The 19,233-nt window shown below is 45.8% G+C and overlaps 1 protein-coding gene across 3 annotated transcripts in view; it reads right to left on the reverse strand.

The window, feature by feature from the left end:
• FSTL5 (follistatin like 5) overlaps nt 1–19,233 on the reverse strand; it is a 2,922,734-nt gene that overhangs the window by 887,243 nt on the left and 2,016,258 nt on the right. The window lies entirely within an intron of this gene.

Below are 19,233 nucleotides of genomic sequence, written 5' to 3' on the forward strand. Positions count from 1 at the left end.
ATATTCCTATTTATGTAAGTGGTATGATGTGTGTTAGATCTTTCATCCTCTGGGTGGTCTTTTCTCAAACATTTTGCCTTCACCACTCCTATGTTGCTGACATCGTTTTCGTTGGCTCTGTGTACTTCACCACTGCTAACCAGCGCTAAGTGGTTGTGTTCTCTCCCTAAAACATGGTGAAATTGTTTTACACCTGATTGGCATATTTAGTCTAAGTATAGGTCCCTAATACATTGATATAACATATACCCAATGCCTGTAAATTAAATGCCACTAGTAGGCCTGCAGCACTCTTTGTTCCACCCACTTGAACAGCCCCAAAAAACATACCAGGCTCATGATCGCAGCCTGAAAACAGTTTTAAATTTCTATTTCAACTTGCCAATATAACCGTCTTGCCTTAAACTCCCCCTTTATTGTATATGTCACCCCTAAGGAAGGCCCTAGGTAGCTCATATGGCATGGTGCATTGTGATTAAAAGGTTGGACGTGAACTTTTAAGTTTTATATGTCCTAATAGTGAAAATCTCATAAATTTGTTTGTCACTGCTGTGGGGCCTACTTCTCCGATAGGATAACCCTGGATTGCCTTATAACGTATAACGTCTGGTTTCTGAGAAATTGTTATTCTTCTTAATGATAAAGTCAGATTTTACGTTGCATATTTGAAAACGGTACATTTAGAAAATTGCCATTTTCCTGCTCTATTTGGTGTCTTCAGCCTGTTCCAGAGTCACATGAGTGGGTGTAGCTGACAGTTAAACTATTTTTATGAATCCAAAAGAGTCGTAGAGTAAAAGGATTAGATATGCCTGAATGGGCAATCAACTGACAGCCTTGATTTCAACTGAATAGGCTGTGGTCTAGTTTCACACAGAGGAATTGTCACCTCTGCATTGTTCAAGCAGCAAGCTTTGAGCCAGGTCAGGGGAATCTGGAAACTTCTCCTACTTGTAAGGAAGCACCAGACATAAAAAGGAGTCCCTAAGATGCACTCTTCAGTTCTGGAACCTGCAGAAGGACTCTCAGATAACCGCCTGCTGCTGTGGCCTACTGCGAAATTTAGAAGACTGCTTTGCTGCACTTGGAAGGACTTTTTGGCTGCCTGAACCTGCCTTGAACCCTCAAACGCTGCTGCTTGGGTCCTGTTCCATGACTTCAACGCATGACTACCAGAGTGACTCCAAGGGCTAGTTACCTGGTGGCCTGATCAGAGCCTCAGGGACTGAAAAAGCTCCAACTATCTCAAACCCGCAACTGGACCCATCCTGGGTGAGTCGTAACTCCCCAAGTAGTGCCTCTCCAGTCTTGTAGCATTGGTGGTGCTAAAGGTGCACAGATAGCTAAAATTTTAAACTTGGGACTGGAAAACATTAGGCTAAAAACTCCTCTGAGAATCTGAAAGAAGACTGTGACCTACCTGCTTGTCTATCTGTTCGAAATGCATTGCCATTAGGCCTGAGGAGGCTGCAGGAATTAATCTGTGATAGTTGCCATTATCTGGAAATTGAACACTTAAATATTCTTCCAGCAAGCAGCAATGACAACCTTGCATCTACTTCATAATAGATCTGCACGGATGCATGAGTGTTTAATGACTTCCTACTCTTAGGGCCAGATGTAGGTAGCCGTTTGCATGGTGCAAACTGCGAAAATCGCAGGTTGCGCCACGCAAACAGCCTAACGCGATGCTCATTCACAAATTGCGAGTCGGTACCGACTCGCAATTTGTGAATGCGACTCGCAAATAGGAAGGGGTGTTCCCTTCCTATTTGCGACTCGCATCGCAATTCAGAATTCAGAATTGCATTGTGACCACGAATGCGGTCGCAAAGCAACTCGCAGTTACTACCAGTGTCACACTGGTGGTAACTCATTCGCAAAAGGGAAGGGGTCCCCATGGGACCTCTTCCCCTTTGTGAATGTCGACAAAACTATTTTTTCAAAGCAGGCAGGGGTCCATAGGACCCCTGCCTACTCTGAAAAAACAAAACCAAATGGTTTCGGAAGTTTTTTGATTTTGCAACTCGTTTTCCTTTAAGGAAAACGGGCTGCAAAATGAAAAAAAAACTGCTTTATTTAAAAAGTAGTCACAGAAATGGAGGTCTGCTGACTTCAGCAGGCCACCATCCCTGTGAGTGCAGGCACTCGCTATGGGGTCGCAAAATGCGACCCACTTCATTATTATTGATGAGGTGGGTCTTTGCGACCCCATAGCGAGTCGCAGACGGTGTCTGAGACACCGTTCTGCATCTGATATTGCAACTTGGAAATTGCGAGTCGGACAGACTCGCAATTTCCGAGTCGCAATATCGGACTTTGATACATGTGGCCCCTAGTTCTCCCAGCACTCTACATCAACTACTTGAAGATTGAGTGGTTGATTACTTCCTTGATGTAAAATGGGCTGAACTTTAGGGTGCAGCGCAAAGCACAAGCACTAGCATTGGTAGATGTGCTAGGATTTACTAACATGTTCTGTACAATTAGTGATACAGCAAGAGTGCTTACAGAAATAGCAAAAAACTATAACCCACAAAAATTGTCATTGATAACATTTTGGAATTGAATCCCGGTCCTGAACTGTAGAGTGTCGCAGAGAGTGTGCTTTTTCAGAACTGTGTCTTGGGACAACAGAACGTCAGAGTGCAGGGGTTGCACCACTTTTAACAAATCAGTAATGTCATACCAAAATACCTGACTAGCTCACAGTGCCTTACTTGCCCTCCTAACCTTGCAGAGTGACAACCAATTGTGGCAACCCAAAAGACATGAAACTCTAGCCCCCTCTTTCAGGGAACAGGAAAAAACAGGACAGTCCTTTTCAAACACTATATCAGTCATATTTATCCATAGCAACAGTAAAAAAAGACACACTATTTTTATTGTAACTAACATAGTCTATTATGAAGCAAATTAGATGTGATTTCAAAACTGGCAATAATCACAAAAACCAGAATAACAGTTAGAAAACTGTACAAGACAAACAATCTAGTGGCCTGAGCCTAATTGTATGCACGGGAAGGCTTATTATGTTGATGTATGATCTCTGGGAGTGGAGAACCCCATATTTCTTTAGGAGCCTGGGAACGATTGTTGTGCGGACAGAAAACAACACCTGGCACTTGTTTTGTCTACTGAGCAGTCGCAGTAAACAGGTAGAATCCCAGGAAAGCAGATGCACAGCAAGTCAGATTACAGTGTGTTTCAAACAATTGGCATGAAAAAAATGTCCAATGTACAACAATGTGAGGCAAGGACATTGTGATTTGTAGAGTGCTAAAAAGTGAGGAATAACTATAGTGAGTCCTTGCACAGGCCTTATGACAAGAGCGAATTAAAGCCCTAGAGGAAAAATCAACATACCATGATAATCAGGTATATCTAGGAATTGTAATCATTGATGTTGAGAAGATTGGAATAATTTCAACTGGAGACACAGGACAAAAAGAGAGGAAAATAAATTCATGACAAGCAAGATCATGCCCAGGGTTGTGTGTTTATCTTTACTAAACTTGTTGACTCCATGAGAGAGGAAATAAGAAGCAATGTGAACTAACAAAAATTTGAAGTAGTCAGTACAGAACTGATTAACATTCTCTGAAATCTGTCAGTGTTAGTGAATATTGGCCCCTGAAAAATGCACAAACAATGACTACCAGGGGCAGGGGATGCCCACGGGACAGAGGAGGTAAATCTAGAAGAAAAGGCAGAGGGCTGGGCAGATAAAGTGAAGAAGAGCACCTCCGGAGGTAGGTTCACAACTAGGAGAACATGGCAGCCAGATAGCGTCTGTCCATGGCTTCATCCAGGTTGAGGTGGCTGAGAAAAAGTAAAGTGCGGCAGAGAGAGGAGCAAAGAAATGGCGTAAGAGTTTCTTTTGCGATACCTTATTTTGTTTGGAGAAGAAAACACATAGGTGATATGCCCGACTCACCTGTATGAAAATTGGCAGATGAGTGACGAGACGTGCCGGCTAAGCAGCACAAAGGCTGACTTCTGTGCAGTAAGGCTGGTGAGCAGAGCCACTGAGGGCCATAGAGGGGGAGGTCTGGAACAGGGCAGCCCAGAAAGTGAGGAAAGTCCATAGACGTACTTCCGGGGTCATGCTGAGACGGACGAGAGGGTGTGGCAGACGCAGTACCTGAAAGTCTGCCCTGGAATTCCTTAACAAGTGAGTAGTGGCAGCAACCCCTGAGAGGAGACAACCAATGGCTGACCCTCTGCACTGCGGAAGGGAAGAGGCAAGCAAAGGAGTGGATACAGTGACAGCGGCTGGAAAACAAACTTGTTGCCCGGACTTTCAGTTATATACTTTGGCTTTTCAATCCAAAAACGTAAGGGCTTTGTCATCTGACAGGAATGGATCTGGGGGAGATCAACTGAGGGAAACTCTGCTAAAGGAGGTGGAAGGGTCAACATTTATTTTTAAATTTGGTGACCTGAAATTGTTTTTAAATGTGAGGCTGAAAGTCATTTGGCTGTGGAAAGACTGGCTGTGGGCTCAGATCAGGCAAGAAAAAATTATTTCATATTAAAGCAAACCTGCTCATGTGTGGTATTCCCCCGGTATACCAGAGTGCCTTAAAGACAACCTTGCAGTACCCCTACGAGAGGCAGGTATTACAGAGTGGAGCCAGATCCTCCAAAATGGGAAACAGCTCCTGGGAAGAATTCCAAGTAAAGACACTGGAGGTGGTATCTAAATTTAAATTCTATCAATTACAAAGTTGAGCCTGTCTCTAGGAGAGGAAGAAACTGACAGAAATGAGCTGGAGGAGTTGTTGGTCAATCAGCCACATCGGAAGAAGGAAGTGGCACTCTGGTATGAGCTATTTCTGGGAATCTTGGATGGAGATCTTCCTGCTCCCCTGTGGGGGGATACCATGCCGAATTCAAGGATCAACTGATAATGCAAGTATCCTTTCTACCTTTGTACAGTGTGGGAAAACCTGTACACTTTAGAAGAAACCACCTTTTCTCCCTCCATAGGGTCTTTTGGTCACCCAAAAAATTGTCAAAATTGAGGGATGCAGAGACACTTGCTGCAAGAAATGTGGTTTATTGAAAGCTGACGACCTTCATATGTTCGCACTTTGCCCTAACATTCAGAAGTTCTGGGGAGAGGTTGATAAGGTGTTAAATTATGTTTTCTCAGAAATAATTATTTTTGGATGGTTGCCAGATGTGAGACACACCCAGGGTTACGATAGAACACTGCTGTTTTATCTTGTTTTACTGGGTAGAAGAGAAATATGTATACAATGGATATCTCTAGCTGGCCTCTCCAAGACTGAATGGATGAGCTTAGTGATCTCTGTTTGTAAGAGGGACCTAAACCACTTTGATACGAAAAAAGCAGAACAACTGTGGGCCCCCTGATAAGGTGGGTATCAGGGGAAGGTATAGTGTAAAATATTAGGCTATAAAAAGTGGCTTGGTACAGGATGGTCTCATCAGATGGTCCAATGATTATAGCCGCTCAGCATCAAGTTAAGGTGGCGGGTAGAAGGTACCCATAAGTCAGTATCTCCCCCTGCCCTAGCTGGGAATCCTTGATCTCCTCAGGGTCAACTAACACCAGCAGAAGAAAAACTTGGAGGTCAGCTTGGAAGTATATAAGGCAAATGAGGACAGACAAGAAGAAGAGCAACAAACAAGCAGGGGAACAAAGCATTGAGTTAAATGATTCTAAACTGACAATTATTAATTAATCTGCATATACTTTGACCATGGAGGAGCATAAGACACATTGGAGTTGGGTTTACCATTTTGCCCTAAACAATCATTTGATTTTGTGTATACTATAGTGATACTTTCATGATTTGTTGAAAGTGTAAATTACATTAGTTTTACAATTCACATTCAAGAATGCCACAGCATATAATGTGAGATCAGACAACCCTAAGGATTGGTGACATATAGCATCTTGCACTGCTGTGTAATTTGGAACAGAAATGTCAGGGCTACACTTGCAAACACTAGAGGCACCTGAACTAAGGGCTGATATGAATATTAATAGGGGATTATAAATTCAATCTAGCTTTGTTCCAGCACTTGCCAGGCCTAAACCTTCCATTTTCTTACATGTCAGACACCCCTTAGGTAGGCCCTAGGTAGCCCCAAGGGCAGGGTGCAGTGTATGGTTAAGGTAGGACATATAGTAATGTGTTTTATATGTCCGGACAGCGAAATATTGCTAAATTCATTTTTCACTGTTGCAAGGCCTGTCCCTCTCAGAGGTTAACATGGGGGCTACCTTTAAAACTGATTAAAGTGTAGATTCCCTTTGGGAGCGGATGGACATGTGGAGTATGGGGTCTCTGAGCTCACAATTTGAAAATACATCTTTTAGTAAAGCTGATTTTAAGATTGTGTGTTTGAAAATGCCACTTTTAGAAAATGAGCATTGTGTTGCTTATACCATTTCTGCGACCCTGCCTGTTTGTGGATTCCCTGACTGGGTCAGTTTGACAGTTGGGCTGGTTGCACCTCACACTAAACAGTGACTCAAAGGGAGCTGAGGTATAGTCTGCATTTCCTGATGAGCCATCTGAGCTAGGACGGAGGGGAGGAGTGGTCACTCACACCTGAAAGGGCTGTGACTGCCCTCACACAATGCAGTCTCCAACCTCCTGCTGAGTGTCTGGGGCCTGGCCTGGGCAAGGCAGAATTTCACATTCAAAAGAGACTTTACTTTGAAGTAGGCCTACTTCAAAGAAGAAATTAGGTATAAGAAGGGCACCCAAAACCACAGACTTTGGAAACACTTCTGGAAACAAGAGGAACCTCTGCATGGGGAAGAGCAGAAGAGCTGAGGAAGAAGAGCTGCCTGCTTGTGACTTGGCTTGTGGAGCTATCCTTGAGTTGCTGCTTCTGCCAGAGTAAAAGGGCAAAGACTGGACTTTGTGTGCCTTCCATCTTGAGAAGAAATCTCCAAGGGCTTGGTTTAGAGCTGTTGTTTGAAGTCTCAGGGACAGTAGAGACTTCTCTCTGCCAGCACCTGGAGTCTCTGGAGAGACTCCTACTCTGCCCTGTGGTGCCCATCCAGTTCCTGGGACCCTGAAAGGAGAAGCTGGTAGGCTAAGAGGAAGAAATGTACACACAGAACGCTGTGCAGGAAAAAAATTGACGCAACTCTGATCTGCGGCTCAAGAAAATACACGCCGCTGGCTCCGCACCTGAGAAACGACGCTCGCATGAATCGACGCACGGAGCAGGAGAAATGACGCGCAGTATCGCTGACGGAGGCTGGGACGCTGCGGGTTTTGGGATCATCGTGCGGCTGGATTTCGGACTCAAGTACTGCTGTGCTTGGAAAACCAACGCAAGGCCTGCTGGGACCCTATAGTGCTGACCGGATCAACGCATTGCTCTCTAGCAGAGAGAAGAAACAACGCGCCTGACCCGGCAAAAGGAGAAATGACGCACATTCCAGCTTGTGAGTGGAATCAACACCTCGCAAGCCCTTTTTAACGTGCACTCGCCCATGCAGGGTTATTTTTGATACGCCCAAGGTACTTTTTCACGCTGACAGTGTTAGTATGTGTTTAAAACTACTTAAAGACTCTTTTTGATTTTTTATTGATGACTTGTGTATTGTGGATTTTTGTCGTTTTGGTTTTGTTTTGTTTAGATAAATATTTCCTATTTTTCTAAACTGGTGTTGTGTCATTTTGTAGTGTGTTCATTAAGTTACTGTGTGTGTTGGTACGGATACTTTACACCTAGCACTCTGAAGTTAAGCCTACTGCTCTGCCAAGCTACCACGGGGGTAAGCAGGGGTTAGCTTAGGGAGATTCTCCTTTACCCTGACTGGAGTGAGGGTCCTTGCTTGAACAGGGGGCATCCTGACTATCAACCAAAGACCCCATTTCTAACACACACCCCAAACACAGGATACTCAGCCTCACTTGTATACATCTGCATTTTGAATGGGTCTTCCTGGGCTGGGAGGGTGGAGGGCTTGCTCTCACAGAAAGGACTGCCACACCCCCTACTGGGACCCAGGCAGACAGGATTGAACAGAAAGGGGACCTGGTGCACTTATAAGCCACTCTTTGAAGTCTCCCCACCTTCAAAGGCACATTTGGGTATAAAAACAGGGCCTCTGCCCCTTCCAACTCAGACACTTCCTGTAGAAGAAACGTGTAACCAGAGCCTGCATCCTGCTAAGAAGAACAGCCTTGCTGCCCAAAGGACTCACCTGACTGCTTTCTGTGAAGGATTGCTGCCTTGCTGTTGCCCTGCTGTCTTGCCGCTCTATGGTTGAGGTGAAGAAGTGCTCACCAAGGGCTTGGATAATGCCTGCCTCCTGTTCCCTGAAGTCTCAGGACTAAAAAGACTTTGGCCCTCATTCTGACCTTGGCGGTCTTTTCACAAGACCGCCGAGTTACCGCCGCGGTGAAGACCGCCGACCGTGGCGGTATGCCGCTGTGCGCATTCTGACCGCTGGGAGCGTTCCGCCGGAAAACCGCCAGCAGCCACACTGGCGGTCGGCGGGAAAGTGGAGACTGGTCAACCTCCACCGCCACGCCAGCAGAACACCGCCCACAGAATTACGACCCACATTTCTGTGTGGCGGTCTTCTGTTGGCGGTCTTCTGTTGGCGGTCACCTCCCCATGGCTCCTGTCACCTCCCGGAGGACCAACGCACAAGGTAAGTTGATCGTCCGTGAGGGGAGGGGGTGGGGGGGTGTTGTGTGATGTGTGCGTGCATGGGGGTGTGCGTGGGAGTGTGTAGAGGGGGTGTGTGAGTGCGTGCATGCGGGCGGGGAGTGCTGCTGTGCCTATGGGCAATGTGTGTAGTTCGGCGGGTGCGCATGTCGGCATGTATGTGTGCGGGTATGTGTCCCCGTTGTGTATGTGTGTGTGTAGGGGGTGTGTATATGTGCATGTAGGGGGTGTGTGCATGTCGGGGTGCGTGTATGTGCATGTCGGGGTGGGGGTGGGGAGGGGGTTCGTACCACCTCTGGGGGGTGGCAGGGGGGTGGAGGGTGTGGGGGGAGGACTCGGGGGGGCAGTGGGGGGTGGGGGAGACCCCTATCAGTGCCAGGGAAGGAATTCCCTGGCCCCGATAGTGCCTACCGCCATGGTTCGCATGGCGGTTCCCGACCGCCAGAAACCGCGGTGGTAAGCAGGGTCATGATACCGTTGGCGGTCTTGGGTCGACCGCCGGACCGGAGTGCGCAGACTCCAGCCCGTCGGTCATGACCGCCGTGGCTGTCGGAGTGGGGAAGTGGCGGTCGGTCGCGGCGGTGACCGCCGCGGTCAGAATGCCATTTTTAATACCGCCGGTCTGTTCGCGGTCCGACCGCCGTCTCTCCGCCGACCGCCAAGGTCAGAATGAGGGCCTTCATCTCTTCAAGAAGGACTCCTTGTACAGCAAAATTTGACGCACACCCCTTTGTTTCCACGCTTCTCCTCCTCTGTGGTTCTTTGCAGAAATGTTTCACGTGAACCAGGTACTTTGGGCTTGAAAGAGACTTTGTTTGCTTTTAAAAGACTTAAGACACTTTGGCCCTCATTACAACCTCGGCAGCAGCGGGCACCAGAATACTACCAGTACTGGCGGTATTTCTGGCTCCCTATTTGGACTTTTCCGCTGGGCCAACGGAAAAGTCACATCAACATTGCTGTCGGCTCGTAATAGAGCCGGCGGCAATGCTGATGTGCAGCGGGTGCAGTAGTACCCGTCGCGCATTTCACTGCCCAAAATTCTCGCAGTGAAATGCGCGATGGGGCTATGGCTGGGGGCCCCTGCACTGCCCATGCCAAATTCATGGGCAGTGCAGGGGCCCCCAATCAATCAATCAATCAATCAATAATTTATAAAGCGCGCTATGTACCCGTTAGGGTTTCGAGGCGCTGGGGGGGGGGGGGAGTGCTGCTATCTTTCGAAGAGCCATGTTGTGAGGAGTCTCCTGAAGGTGAGGAGGTCCTGGGTCTGGCGCAGTGAGGTCTGGAGTGAGTTCCAGGTTTTGGCGGCGAGGTAGGAGAAGGATCTGCCGCCAGAAGTCTTGCGCTGGATTCGGGGGACGATGGCGAGGTCAAGGTTGGCAGAGCGTAGTTGACGTGAGGGAACGCAGAAGTTGAGTTTGGTGTTCAGGTAGGCGGGTCCGGTGTCGTGTAGAGGCTTGTGTCCGTGGGTGAGGAGTTTAAAGGTGATCCTCTTGTCCACGGGGAGCCAGTGGAGGTCCTTCAGGTGAGGGGAGATGTGACATCGGCGGGGTATGTCGAGGATCAGGCGGGCACTCCAAGTCCTCCTTACTGCCAGAGTCAGGCTGGCGGTCAAGGATTCATAATTCCCAGGGCAGCGGTGCTTGCACCGCTGCCCTGGGGATTATAACCGCCAGGCGAAAGCCTGGTGGTATAGTGGAGGGGCCGGCGGTATGGGCGTGTCTATTGCGTCACGGTCATTATAGCGATGTTACCGCCAGCTTACCGCCGGCCGCCACGGTCGTAAAGAGGCCCTTTATATCACTTTTCATTGATATCTCTGCATTTACTTATTGCATCTTTGATCGTTTTGACCTGCATTTAACCAGATAAATATTATATATATCTATATTTTTGTGGTGCTATATGGTGGTATTGCATGATTTATTGCCCAAATACTTTACACATTGGCTGACTGCTCAGTGCCAAGCTATTAGAGGGTGGGCACAGGATAATTTGGATTGTGTGTGAGTTACCCTGACTAGAGTGAGGGTCCTTAACTGCCAACCAAAGACCCCATTTCTAACAGATATCTACAGGTGTGAAGGCATGACAAATAATAACAAGCTTGTGCAGGGAAATGCAGAGCCCTGATTGGCTGCCAACACTTCAACCAGGAAGTGTGGGCAACCGTCTTGGGACCCAGAAAAAATTATTAAAAAAGAAAAGAGGTCAGGGTAGGGACCCACGCTTGTTTTACTAAAGCCCCAGGGTGGGCCAGGTCCCGGTGGCATGTTAAAAAAAAAAGGAGAGGAACGCGCTGGCCTCCCTCCTGGGCTGATTTATGCCCCTGGGACTGCCACCTCCCCCAGGCTTGTATTTAGTTGTATTAAGGGACCTCCACAGCCCAGGGGACTGCCACCTCCCTACAGCTAAATTTGAATTATAGGCAGGGAGGCCTGCGCCCCATCCCTCCACAGCCGCGGGGACCACCACCTCCCTGGGGCAAACATTTAATTTCATGCTTGGGCCGCTTGGCCCCTCAACATCCCCCGGTGAACACCACCACACAAAGGGGGAAAATTCTAATGGAGGAGGGGGGCCAAACAGCCCCTCACAAGGAGCCAACCCCCAGTGCTGGATCCTACTTTGCCCTAGGGTGTCCACAGAGCTCTCACTTGCTGCGAGTGAAGGTTTCCTCTGTTTCCCTGTCTGCAAACATGCAAGCAGGGAAACAGAGGACACTATTGCTCTCACAGAGAGGGAGCTGCATCTTTAGCAGAGTTTCAGTGTCAGCTCGACAAAGAATTGAATCTAAAACCAAAATGAATGTATCATTGTGTAATGTAACTGATAGTCATGTAAAGCACTCCAGTACCTTTGGGTCAACTCTGCGCCAAACCAAACTGCAGCAAAACGAAGAAATTAAAGGGTATATTTACAAGCCCCACGCCTCCTTGTGCCACACTAGCATATATATTTTTTATGCTAATGTGGTGTTAAGGATCCAATTTTGCAGCGCCATATTTACAAAATGGCACAATGCATATATTGCACCACTTTATAAACCTTTGCTCAACATTATGCCTGTGTCAGGCATAATTTATGTAAGGAGGACATCCCCTCACAGGGAGACCTGAAAAAATGGTGCAGTGAAACTAACAACATTTCACTGCGCCATTTTGCTCAGAGCAGGCATTAAAATGATGCACCCATATTAACCTATGGGCCTCTTTGTGCTTTGTTGCATTAGCGTAAAAAAGGCTGAAGCTATTGTGCTAAGGGCCGCCATAGCACACCGTATTACAAATACGGCACAACCAAGGTGTTGTTAGGTGGCGGTAGGGAGATGCAAGAAAAGTGGCGCATCGGGAGCGATGCGCAACTTTCTTGTAAATCTGTCCCTAAGTGCTTTGCACACATCTGTCATTGGCCTACACTTAGGCTACATTTAGGTGATAACTGCTACATTTGGCCTCTTTTTTCTCTGGTGGCCGTCTTGGGGGACTTATTTGTTATGAAGCTCCCCAATGTCCTCATTTACTGCAGTATACTCAGTAGAAAAGTATTTCAGTTTTCAAGATGGAGTTCAGATGTGTCACAATTTTCACATACATTCCGAATGTTAGCACTCAAGTTGCTTATTAGAACATTGTAGTAAAACTGCTGATCCCCAAGGAGTCAACTGGCAGTCTGCTGCTGGTGTTGAAAGTGTATGTTTCAGTCTGCATATAAGAATGTTTTAATGAAATAGAAGAGGACGATATTTGAGAACTCATTTAATACTTATGTTATTTTTTATTTCTACATCACTAATCATACTTTGTATGACAAAATGAACCTACTCATTTTATTCCTTTCTAAACTAAATGTTTTAAGTTTTAACAGTTTGATTCAATCAAGATGACATTAGGTGGCCCCATTTTGTCATAAGTAAAACTGTTAGCGCTCTAGTTGTTCTTTAGAAAACACTGGGAGGCTGCCGTACAACACAAGGGAATCAACTGACAGTCTCCTCCTGTTGGAAGTTCATGTTTTACTGAGAATGTCAGACTTTATTCTCATATGGCAGTGAAAGATACTGCAAATTTACAAAAAATATACCCTCATTTTAGCTTCTGAGCATCTTCCATCATGGAAAAACAGTTTCCTCTCAAACATGATTCATGAAACCCCAGCAAGGTAAAATCACCTTAGAACACACCACAAAGCCTGAAATTAGTATAGTAGCATCCACAAATGATTTATATTGCAACTACAAGGTGTTATCATCCTTTATATGTTCTCCTTTTTGTGACCCTCAACACCCGCCATTCACTAAAATGCATTCCAAAGTGCTATCATATATATTGGTCCCAAGATTGCTGCCATCACATTCTGGTTTAAGTGCTGACAGCCAATCAGATCTCACCATGAGATCTGTGCTTAGGCTCTGCCCAGATATACAAATTTGTATTTCCTTTAATATTTTTAAAGCTACTGAGCAGATGTACACAAAATAACAACAAGTGTGATTTCCTGTCCAAAAGATACTATTCTGTCAAATTTGGTGTAATACTGTCCATCGGTTCAGGCTGCAGGCATGTTTTAAGACTAAATGGGAATTAATGCGGGAAACACACTTTTTTATCCCCTCTTTTTTCTCGGTCCCCCGCTTGATGGATCATTCTTATACTTTCCATGCACAAAAAGCCCCTAGAGGGCACTTTCTTTGGAAAAGTTTGTGAAGATTCGTCAAACCATGCCAAATATAGAGGCAAGTCAATGTAGACTGAAACAAAAAGGTTACAGGGATGTTATAGTTAGGCTGAGGTTTCACATGCACACAATCACTGAAATTCAGCAGTTATAGTTATTTGAGCTAACTGTAACTTACAGCTTTGTAATGCACTGTTTATGATCTCACATATTACTTCACTTGTGACATGGTCAGTTATATCACTGATGACATCTCAAATGACATCACCGATTACATCACTGATGACATCATCCACTGAGTGAAAGTGTTTCATAAATAGTCTTAAAGATAGATAATAAGCTACTGCATGGGTTAAATTACTATTCGTTGTGTACTACTTACAAGTGATAGTATTTGCAACTTTGACATCGGAGTGGCCATGAGACTGTCTGTATCAGTGTGTGAGTGGGTGTATGAGTGGCTGTATGGGTGAGTGAGTGGCTGTATGGACCTGTTAGTGGGTGTGTGAGTGGCTATATAGGTCTGTCAGTGGGTATGTTAGTGGCTGAATGGGCCTGTGAATGGGTTTGCAAGTGGTTTGCTGGGTGTGTGAGTGGCTATGTTAGTGGTTGTATGGGTGTGTGAGTGGGTGTGTCAGTGGTTGTATGGGGGTTTGACAGGTTATATGGGTGTGTGAGTAGGTGTCTGAGTAGCTGTGTGGGTGTGTGAGTGATTATATGGGTGTGTGAGTGGTTCTATGGGTATGTGAGTGACTCTGAGTAACTGTGTAGGTGTATGAGTGGTTGTATGGCCTGTGAGTGCATATGTGAGTGGTTTTGTGGGTGTGTGAGTGGTTGTGTGGGTGTGTGAATGGGTGTGTCAGTGGTTGCATGCATCTGTAAGTGGATGTATGAGTGGATATATGAATGTGTGACTGGGTGTGTGAGGTCTATCTATCTATCTATCTATCTATCTATCTATCTATCTATCTATCTATCTATCTATCTATCTATCTATCTATCTATCCACATATATATATGTAAACATATAAAACATATTAAATGTCCATATATATATATACAGATAGATAGATAGATAGATAGATATAAAATGTCCCTATAACTATCTATCTATAGATAGATAGATAGATAGATAGATAGATAGATAGATAGATAGATAGATAGATAGATAGATAGATAGATAGATAGATAGATAGATAGATAGATAGATAGATAGATAGATATGTGTTAGACCTGATGTCAGCCTTAGGGTGGTCACCACTAATTTTTTGCCTGCATCCCTCCAACTGACACTGTTTTTGCTGGTTTTACGACTGTTCACACTTTACCACTGCTAACCAGTGCTAAAGTGCATATGCTCTCTCCCTTAAAACATGGTAACATTGGTTCACACCCAATTGGCATATTTGATCTACTGGTAAGTCCCTAGTAAAGTGCACTACATGTCCCCAGGGCCTGTAGATTGAATGCTACTAGTGGGCCCGCAGTACTGGTTGTGCCACCCACATAAGTAGCGCATTAACCATGTCTCAGGCCTGCCATTGCAAGGCCTGTTTGTGCAGTTTCACTGCCACTTTGACTTGGCATTTAAAAGTACTTACCAAGCCTTAAACTCCTCTCTTTCTATACATAAGTCATCCCTAAGGTAGGCCCTAGTTAACCCAGAGGGCAGGGTGCTGTGTAGGTAAAAGGCAGGACATATATCTGTGCGTTTTATATGTCCTGGTAGTGTAAAACTCCTAAATTAATTTCCCACTGCTGTGAGGCCTGCTCATTTCAAAGGCTAACATTAGGGCTACCCTCATAAACTGTATGAGTGGTAGATTATGATTAGAAAGGAGAAACAGATCATATTTAGTATGGCCAGAATGGTAATATAAAATCCGGCTGACTGGTGAGGTTGGATTTTATATTACTATTTTAGAAATGCTACTTTTAGAAAGTGAGCATTTCTCCACACTTAAATCCATCTGTGCCTTACAGCCTGTCTCTAATCCGTGTCTGGACTAGTTGACAGCTCCTGTGTGCATTTCACCCAGACAACCACAAACACAGGATGCTCAGTCACACCTGCACACATTTGCATACTGAATGGGTTTTCCTGGGCTGGAAAGGTGGAGGGCCTGACACTTACATTTCAAAGGACAGAGGCCTGCCCTCACACAAAGGACTGCCAAATCCCATACTGGGACCCTGGCAGACAGGGTTGTACTCAAAATGGACCTTCTGCACTACAAAATCACTCTTTGAAGTCTCTTCCACTTCAAAGGCATGTTTGGGTATATAAACTGGGTCCCTTACCCTACCAAACTAGATACTTCTTGGGAAAGGCACTCTGCACCAGTACCTGCAACCTTCCAAGAGAAGACTGCCTGGCTGTCCAAAGGACTCACATGGACTGCTTTGCAGTGAAGGACTGCTGCCTTGCTGTTGCCCTGCTGCCTTGCTGCCTCGCTGGCCTCTGGCTCTGCTGAGAAGTGCTCTCCAAGGGCTTGGATTGAGCTTGCCTCCTGTTTCCTGAAGTCTCAGGGCCAAAAAGACTTCATTTCTGCAAAGGAACTCCTTGTATGGAGAAAATTGACACACCACTTGCCGGAATCGACATACAGCCTGTCATGCGGTGGGAAAATCACTACATCGCCGAACTGGAATGACGAAGCTGGCTCTTTGGGTGGAATTCGATGCAGGGCCAACTTTGTGACTGGAACTTCGATGCACAGCCCACCAGATCGACGCATGACCAAGCCAGAACAACGCAGCCTGACGTCCTGTGAGAGGAATCAACGCAGCACCAGCCATGTGGCAGAAATTCATTGCATCTTGCATCAGATTGAAGCAACAGCAGTGACTTCGTCCCACACACCCAGGATTTCCACACATTGCCCCTGGACATCAAAAGACCAAAGAGAATTCAAACGTGCATGCCAGAATTCGACGCAAAGCCCTTGCCGCGTGGAAAGGAATTGATGCATTATCTGTGTGCCCCTGGAAATCTGACACACACCTACCTTTTTCCACGCATCTCCTCCTCTGCAGTCCTCCTGTGTGTAATTGTGACACAAACCAGGTACTTTGTGTTTGCAAGAGACAATTGTTGCATTTAAGAACTTAAAACTCTTCTTGTCATTACAAAAGTGATATTTACACTTGTGATTATGAAATCTTGTTCAATTTGACCTTAATTCAATCAGATAAATGCCCTATATTTTTATAAACCTGGGTGGTGTCTGTTTGTGGTGTTCTCACTGTGTTATTGCATGACTTATTGCATAAATACTTTACACATTGCCTTCTAAGTTAAGCCTGACTGCTCAGTGCCAATCTACCAGAGGCTGAGCACAGAATAATTTGGATTGTGTGTGATTTACCCTGACTAGGATCGTGATCCCTATTTGGACAAGGGTATATACTATATATATATATATATATATATATATATTATTTTTTTCACTGAAAAAAGATCAAAGGGATGGTTGTTGTAGTTAAATAGAATTAAAAGTATCCTTAGGAATGTACTGACAAATCAAAGGTTACAGAGATGTTATAGTTATTTTCAGATTTTACACTTGGATAACCACAGAAACTCAAGAAACTATAACTCAAGCCCCTGCCGTGCACAGTTTTCTCATCAATAATTTTACTGCAAATGCTGTAGGTATAATATGAATGATGCTGGTACTGATATAATATGTGGGGTAAGTAGCAGTGCATAGCAAGGAAGCTCAGCCTGGCCAATTTGTGAAAGCAGAGGGGGTGGACCAATTTTGGCACCCAGAGACCAATTCATGAGAGGGCTAAATGGCCTTCTCCCTGGGCTGATTTTGACCCCAGGCAGCCCATCCCCCAGGGCCCAGTCAATAATAAAAGAAATAGAGAAAGGGGCCATGTGGCCCCACCGCGGGCATATTTTAGCCCCGGGGACCCCATCCATGGGATCTGGACAATAATTGGAATGGGAGGGGGTCACGTGGCTCTTCTCCACCAGCTGATTTTGGCCTTAGGACCCCATCCCCCTAGGCCCAGCCACTTGTTCCTGAGTGCCCTGGCCCAATCTAAGGAACCCATTGCGCACTTTTGGGAACCACAGGGGACCTCACTTCCCCTACAGTCAGGGACAGCTCCCCGCCTCCAGCAGGAGCCAGCATTGCTCCCGCATGCAGGGAGCAGCACCAAATTCTGCTCCCTGCAACAGGAGCAATTTGTTCACCTTTTTTTCTACCCGCCGTATATAAAAAGTCCACTCCCAGCAACCAGGAGCTGTTGTCCTGCTGTCACCCACAAGGAGCAAACCTAGGGCCTGATTTAGATCTCAGCATAGGGGTTACTCCGTCACAATGGTGAAAGATATCTTGTCTGCCAAAATCTAAATACCATAAAAAACAATGGCAGACAGGATACCTGTCACTGTTCAGACAAAGTAATCCCTCTTCCGAGATCTGAATCAGGCTCTCACAGTTTACTCTCACTCGGCGGCAGCTGTCAAAGCTCCTGTCAAATGACAGCCAACAACGTTGAGCTTGATTTAGAGTTTGTGACAGATATCCCGTCCACTGTATTACAATTTCATTGTAGCCTATGGAACTGGTAATACGACAAATAGGATATCTGTCATGTTTGTGAAGGAGCAATCCTTCCTCCAAACTGTAAATCAGGCCCTATGTCATGAGGATGTCCTTCCCTTGGGCCATTCATGGCTCCAGAAGGGGAGCCACACAGCCCCCTTCACCTCATATACATTTGGCTTCCCCCGGGTAGGTAGCAGTCCCCAGGGCCAAAAGTGGCCATGAGGAGGGGGGCTGTGTGCACACTCTCCTCAACTTGCTAATTTAAAATTGCCACCAAGAGCTGGCCCACCCAGGGACTGAGTTTCAACAACTTGGGAAACTGTGTTTGTTTTTTGTTTTTAATTTTTCCTTGGTAGTTGGCAACGAGCGACAAGGCTTAACATAGGAGACTAGTGTGTAAAGCATTTAAAATCACAAAACAGTAAATGAGTAAAACAGAAAACACAATAAAAATATATATATATATTTGTATCTTTAAAGTGACACCAAAATTAATAAACTCAGATAAGGAGAAGCAGAGACATGAATTTTTAAAGAATTACGCCCTCATTATGACATTGGTGGTAAATGCCACTTACCGCCACGTTGACTGACGCCAACATACCACTGCAGTGGCGAATATCCGTTTGCCATATCATGACACACACACACACCAATCTGACAAAATACTGCCACATACACAAATCCGCCAGACCAAAGGCCAGTGCTAAAGTGGCGGTACCAACACTCATGCCGTAACAACAACAAAACAATGCCCACTACATCACGACCAACGAATCACCATGGTAGACATTCAACGGTGGTAAACCATTGGCGGCACACACCAGTGCGCTCAGAATGGACACCCAAATTCTAAACTGCACAACACTGGCCAATACTAAAAACACACACCTGACACTCATACACACACCACAACCACCCACCCACAGCACTACAAAACACACGGCCACAACACTTTACAAATACACATCATTACCACCAGACTGACACCAAGACAACTCCGACAACTAGACACAAACACCACATACACCCATACATTCCTCACGCATCCCACTACACACACCCAACAACAGTACCCAACACACTTACACACACCACACAACACCCATGTCCCCACAAAGGCACCCCCGTTTCACTGATGAGGAGTTGAGGGTCATGGTGGAGGAAATAGTCAAGGTAGAGCCACAGCTGTTTGGAGCACAGGTACAGCAAATATCCATTGCAAGGAAGATGGAGCTATGGCAGAGAATCGTGGACAGGGTGAACGCCGTGGGACAGCATCCAAGAACAAGGGATGACATCAGGAAGAGAA

This window comes from Pleurodeles waltl, chromosome 1_2 (assembly GCF_031143425.1).
Source record: "Pleurodeles waltl isolate 20211129_DDA chromosome 1_2, aPleWal1.hap1.20221129, whole genome shotgun sequence".
In the NCBI taxonomy this organism is placed as follows: domain Eukaryota; kingdom Metazoa; phylum Chordata; class Amphibia; order Caudata; family Salamandridae; genus Pleurodeles; species Pleurodeles waltl.